This window comes from Chrysochloris asiatica, unplaced genomic scaffold (assembly GCF_000296735.1).
Source record: "Chrysochloris asiatica unplaced genomic scaffold, ChrAsi1.0 scaffold00005, whole genome shotgun sequence".
NCBI classification, from domain to species: domain Eukaryota; kingdom Metazoa; phylum Chordata; class Mammalia; order Afrosoricida; family Chrysochloridae; genus Chrysochloris; species Chrysochloris asiatica.
The window spans coordinates 15,473,958-15,481,198 of record NW_006408523.1 but is presented as its reverse complement, the minus strand read 5'-3'; positions in this window follow the sequence as shown (position 1 = coordinate 15,481,198).

Sequence of the window (7,241 nt, the reverse complement as noted above, 5' to 3'; positions counted from 1 at the left end):
CAATGAAACTGAAGGAAGAATTCCAAGGTACATTGAAGGCATTGCCAAAGAACAAGGTACTGGTAATTGATGGAATACAAATTGAAATCTTTCAACAAATCTGTGTGGCACAGGAGACACTCATTCATCTATGCCAAGGAATTTGGAAGACAACTATCTAGCCAACTGACTGGAGGAGATCCATAACTGTGCCCATTCCAAAGAAAGGTGACCCAACTGAATGTGGAAATCATCGGACAATATTATAATATCACATGCAAGTAAAGTTTTACTAAAGATAATACAAAATTGACTGCAGCCATACATTGACAGAGAACTTCCAGAGGTGCAAACCAGATTCAGAAGAGTGAGTAGAATGAGGGATATCATTGCTGACATTAGATGGATCTTGGCTGGAAGCAGAGAATACCAAAAAGTTGTTTACCTGTGTTTTATTGACTACACAAAGGTTTTTAATTGTGTGGATCATGACAAATTATGGACAGCATTGAGGAGAATAAATATTTTGTGCTCATGAGGAATTGGTACATAGATAAAGAGACAGTTGTTCGAACAGAACAAGGGAACACTGAATGGTTTAAAATTAGGGAAGGTGTGTGCCAGGATTGTATTGTTTCACCATACTTATTCAATCTGTATGCTGAGCAGATACTCTGAGAAACTGCATTATGGCATTAGGATTGGATGAAGACTCCTTAACAACCTGTGATATACAGATGATACAACCTTGCTTGCTGAAAGTGAAGGTCACTTAAAATACTTATTGATGAAGGTCATAACCACAGCCTTCTGTATGGGTTTCACCTCAATGGAAATAAAACAAATAGCCTCATCACTAGTCCAATAAATAGCACCCATATAAATGCAGAAATGATTGAAGTTGTCAGAGACTTCAGTTTGCTTGGATTAACCATCAACACTCATGGAAGCAGCAGTCCAGAAGTCACAGGATGTATTGCATTAGGAAGATATGCTGCACAAGACTTCTTCAAAGTGTTGAAGAGCAAAGATGTCAGTTTGAAGACTAAGGTGTGCCTAATCCAAGCCAGGGTATTTTCAATAATCTCATATGAATGTGAAAGTCAGACAGTGAATAAGGAAGACCATAGAAAAATTGATGCATTTGAGTTATGGTATTGGAGGAGAATATTAAAAGTACCATGGACTGCCAAAAGAACAAACCAATCTGTGTTTTAAGAAATATAGCCAGAATGTTCCTTGGAAGCCAGGATAGCCAGACTTCATCTCTCGTTATTTGGACACATTAATAGGATGGACCAGTCCCTTGTGAAGTATATAATTGGGAAAATGTGGGGTCAGAGAATAGAAAGGATGAAACCCAGCAAGCTGGAATGGCACAGTGGCAGCAGCAATGAGCTTAAATGTAATAATGATTGTGAGGTTAGTACAGAATCAGGTAGTGTTTTGCTCTGCTGTGCATGGGGTCTCTGTGAGTTGGTATCAAGTCAAGGGCACCTAGCAACAACAATGTACCTTTGATGCATTCACAACTATAAATGTGGTGAATCATACAGCAAGCAAAAGGATGAAACTTCCCTGATATTATGGACCATCTTAATGAAATGAGTTGATGGGGTTCAGAGCCATAGTCTCAGGGGACACCATGGTCAATTGGCATAACATAATCCACAAAGCCAGTGTTCTACATTCAGCTTGAACGAGTAATGTCTAGCATTTTGAAAGCTCAAGAGTGGCCATCTGAGCTTTGGTCTCTCCATGTGTAGAAGAAAGAAGAGTGATAAAAACTGAAGGGGCTTAGAACCAATTAGCACAATGGATGAATGGAACAGGTGAACATCAGTCTCCATGACTCTGAGACCAGAAGAACAAGACAGTGCCTGACTATTGCCAACTACCTTGAAAGGGATCGCATTAAAGGGTCCTCAATAGAGTGGGAGAAAATGTAAAACAAAATTCAAAATTTTTAAATAAAAATAATAAAACAATTTCAAAAAGGACTGGGTTTACTGGTCAGAAAGAGACTGCAGGATCCTGAGACTATGGCCCTCAACCACTGTCTAGGTATGGAAAAGAACTCACCCTCTTGGCCAAATTTTCAGCCAAGCAGTAAACAGGTTTATAGAGAGGGACACTAACACTAGAGAGTTATGCTCATGCTGGAATGGTCAATCATTCAAAATCAAAAGGGCAACATTTTCCTAAGGACAAAGTTAAGACCTGGATAAGAAGGTGGGTGGAATTCCAATGGAAACCATAGGGAGGAATGTGGATAACTGTTGTTTCCAGGAGGGAATTGTAATCATTGAAATGCAAGGAAGTATATGGCTTGTTGAATGCAAAGCTGATGCTCTGGTCTGTAAACCTTCACTCAATTCACAACAAAAAGGTTTTTTTTGTTGTGTGTTGGTTTTTTTAAAGGACTCTACAAACAAGCAATCCGACAATTCCAGAAGGTGGGACATCCCATGGGGGCCCCACCAGTCTCTACTATTAATTAACAATATAGAAACAAAAGAGCAGCTAGGTGGTAGGAAGACGGCTGGAGATTAGAAGAGAATAAAAACATAGAACAACCAAAGAAATATAAATATAAATATAAAATCAAAGACTTTGATTTTATTTTTCTCTAAATGCTAAATCAAAAATGCATTTGGGAAATGTTACAGATTGTACAGGGTCTCCCCAAAATATATGTTGGAATTCTTACCTCTACACCTGTGGATGTAATCACCTTTAGAAACAGGGTGTGTGTTTGATGTGTTAATGAGGTCATTCCAATGTAGATGAATCTTAAACCTAATCACTTTTGAATTATAATAAGAGCAGATTAGACACAGAAACAGATACAAAAGGGAGGAAAGCAAATGCTGTGTGAGGTTCCACCTCCAAAATAAGCCCTGAGCTAGCCAAAAGGAAGATGTTAATAGAGTCAAGAACCTGATCTGAACTTTTAGTCTCCAGAACTGTGAAAAAATACATTCGTGTTCTTAAAAGCCACCCCCTTTTGATATTACAGCAGTTCTAGGGAACTAAGAAGAGGAACTCACACCCAAGGAAATTTGAATATGGGATAGGTCTTAGGTGATCAGCAGATGTTGTTATTCGTTTTCTTAGGTGCCATAAGGATATTGTGATGATATAGAAAAATGTCCTTTGGTTTTAGAGGTGCTACTTGGTCTCAGGAACGCTAGTGAGCCCATTCTGACCCATAGGGGGTGCATGTGTTACCGAGTAGAACTGCTTTATAAATAAAACGGAGTGACTTTGGTCAGGAAGCTTGCTTGTAGAGTGGGGTGTCAGCAGACACTTAAGTTGGGGATCTAGGCTAGCTGACAGATGGAGTTAGAGCTGAGTGCCTGGTGGTGTGTCTGATGGCCACTGATCAGCAGCTGACTGGAAGAACTGTGCCACCCCCAATTGTAATCCCATAACTGAGTATGGTGCCTGAGTCCAGTGTGGCCACTGCAATGGAACTCAGCTGAATAGAGGGGTGGGAGGGAGGGATGGTGCTTCATAGCTCTGCATTAACACAACCAGATGAACCAACCAGGGGGTTTGCAACTGTTAATCATCCACGTTCTTACCTGGAGCCTGGACATCGCCTCCTAGTGCTCTGAGAATTGCATGGCTTCTGGTTCAGCATATTTCCTGCTTCATTTTTCCAAGTCTTTGCCTTACCTGCCATTTTACCTGTCCTTTCTTGAAACTTGTCTTGCTACCTTTCATCCCATTTTCTCTTTACTTAAGGATTTTTTCATAATTTATACTGCAGTACTAAGGAGCGCTGGTAATGTAGTGGTTACGAATCGGTCTGTGAACCTTAAGGTCAGCAGTTCGACACTACCAGCTCTTCCAAGGGAGAAAAAAGAGGCTTTCTGCTCCTGTAAAGATTTATAACATCAGAAACCCTGTACAGACTCGCTATGAGTCAGAACCGACTCCACGGCACATAACAACAACTCTGTTGACAACATTTTCTTTGTTTTATTTCCCCCCCTAATCCATTTGCATCTTTGTAGAGGACTAGTGATAGACATACAGATTCATAAAGACACACACACCTTTGGTGCCTCAAATTTCAAATGACTCTGGAACTACGCGATGCTGAGGAAAACGCTTATGAGAGGTGAATTGTTCTTTAACACTGGACCATGTAGGTAGCATTTGGGATCATGCTGGTGAGTTTAGTTTTTGTTGTAGTATCAACATCATACAGTTGCAGGATCCCCTGCCCTAGTGGTCAGAGCTGTTCAATTTCACCTTGTCCTTTTCCAGATTTCTCCATTGACTTCCCTTCTGCCACATTCTGGTTTGTTTCTGGTAATTAGGTTTTGAGGCATTCTTCTCTTGTTATAGTCTAAGATGCCTTTTCTAAATTGAAATTCTTCCTTAAGGGAGCCAAGAGCTCTAATGCTTCTAAATTTACATCTGGGTAACAGATTTGCTACAAAGTTGGAATACTGGGGAACAAATTTGATTTTCAGAATTTTTACAGAGAATTACATTCTTCCAGGTCTCATCTAGTGGGCTCCATCATGAGGGACAGATGGTCTATTTCAGGGATAATCAGGAAGTTTCAGAAACATGACATAATGTTTATCATTCTTAATATTTTTCTTTTACTTTGGTTTCTGAGGAATAGTCCATGCCATGTTCCCATCTCTCTCTTTCTCTGTTTGGCAGATTATGATAAAAATAATGTTTTGAAAGGCTTTATGATGTCTTTTATATAAAAAGAGTATCTTAGCTTCTAACGTTATATATTGGTTCTGTGGTGATAGGATAAGCACTGGACCGCTAACCGCAAAGTCAGCAGTTCAAACACCCCAGTCGCTCCTCAGAAACATTATACAAGGTCACTGTGAGTCAGAACTGACTTGATGTCACTTAATAGCTTTAACACCTGGGTCCCTGGGTGGTATAAATTGTTTGCATTGAGGTACTAACCTAAAGGTTGGTGGTCCAAACCTACCCTACCAGCATCAGGGAAGAAAGTCCTGGCAATCTAGTTTCATAAAGATTACAGTCAGAGCAAACAAAAGAAAAAGCCCGGTGGAGCAGTTCTATTCCATACATAATAGGTTACCACGAGTTGAAATGGAGTTTATGGCAATGAATTTGAATTTGATTTTCCTTTGTTTTTTGTTTTTAATATAATTTAACATTATTAAGGATCCTTGGCAGTATGATAGGATAGACACTGGACTGGTCTCTCAAAGGCTGGCAGTTCAAACCCACCAGCTGCTAACAGGATGAAAGATAAGACTTTCTGTTATCTATACAGTGCCTCTGTGAGTCAGAACTGACTCCAGTGCAGTGAGTGAGTTTTAAACATGTTCAGATCATAAAACGGATGGATTTTTGTTTTGTTTTATTGTGTTTCGATGAGATTCCTTTCTTTTTTTGAAAAATAATATGCTTTATTTTAAGCAACTGATGCACACACTCTGTTAAAGTAGCTAATTATAGGAGAAGGACCCAAAGCTTGCCTTTTTGCCCTATAGCTGATATCAAAATTGTCCTTTATATCTGTCCTGCATCTGACATTTAAACAGGTAGGTAGCCACAGTCTTCTGAGCATGCTCCTAGCTCTGTGATGGCAGTGAGGGATGGCATTTCATAGAATGGATCTGACTACATGATATATGCTCAGTGATTAAAAAAAGAAATCTGGAATTCAAATCAACTTTAAACCATCTTCATAATCGAAAAATGTCCCTGAAACCCAGTGTGCCAGTTCCTTTTCAGGAAGTAACATTTATTTAGAGGAAGTGATACATGTTAGAGTATTTTACTCGATTTCAAGGCTGAATATTCTTCACTGAGGAACAACACACACATTTATTTTTCCTTCCCATCTAGAAATGTAAATAGATTATGGCTGCATTTGTTTGGAGCATCTGTGCCCGCTGTAATTTACACACCCTGTGTCACTTCTCCCTTATATTCATCTTGTTCCCAGGCCTCAGAGTTCTTATGTCTTTGGTTTCTTATGGGGCTGGGAGCAGGAATGAGAGAATGGGATCCTTGTGCTAATGTGTGAGTATAAAGTCCCATCGAGTACAGTGACTCATAAGCTCTTGGATATGAGTCACTCTTAGGGAAAACTAGAGTTGCTAGCTGCAGTGTGGCCCGTGTTTGTACGCAAGGTGGATGGAAGCAGGGGTATCCACAGAGACTGGGAGCTGTGAGGGAGGGAGAATTCACTCCATCAGAAGAAGACCAGAGCTTGGGGACCTTTTCTCTTGGGTTTTAAATCTCAGAAAATTCAGATCCTTAAGATAAAACACTACTAAAATATTTTTTTCCATTAAATGTTTTCATTCTGATGAAAATATACATAAAATGCATATACTATCTCAGCAATTTAAACACGTACAATTCTTCAACATGCATTACGTTCTTTAAGTAACTATCCTCAGTATCCTTTTCCAAATCATGCTTCAAAACAACAACAACATAAATGCGATGTTTCTGTTCCTTCCATCCTTGGTAACCACTAATGATCTTTGGTTTCTAAGTATTATTTACTTGTTTTATATAAGTGAAATCATACAGTATTTGTCCTTTTCAAATTTACTTATTTTGCTCAGCATGATGTTTTCAAAACTCACTTAAGCTGTCACTTGCATCAAGACTTCATTTCTCTTTAAAATGGTGATATCTCAATGTTGTATGCACCACATTTTGCTATTCTTGGCCAATTTGATTGTTTGCACTTTTTAGCTATTGTGAATAGTGCTGCATTGAACACAATTTCTGTTGGAACACCAGACCTTGCTTCTCCTGGGTAAATACCTAGGATTAGTATTGCTGGGTCTTACGTTGCTGCTAGATGCTGTTGAGTCAGTTTCAACCCATACCAACTATAAGACCAACAGAACAAAATACTGTCCAGTTCTGCACCATGCTAAAATTGTTGTTATGTTTGAGTCCACCGGTGCAACCACTGTGTCAGTCTGCCCCATTGTTGATGCTGTTAGGTGCCATTGAGTCAGTACTGACCCATAGCGACCCTATGCACAGCAGAACGAAACATTGACCGATCCTGGGCCAACCTCACAATTGTTGCCACACTTGAGTCCTTCGATGCTGCCACTTGGCTATTCCATCTCGCTGGGGGGTCTTCCTCTCTTTGTCTGACCCTCCACCTTACCAAACATTATATCCTTCTCCAGTGACTGGTCCCTCCTGACAATATGTCCCAAGTGTGAGAGACGAAGTTTGGCCATCTTGGCCTCCAAGGAGCACTCGGGCTG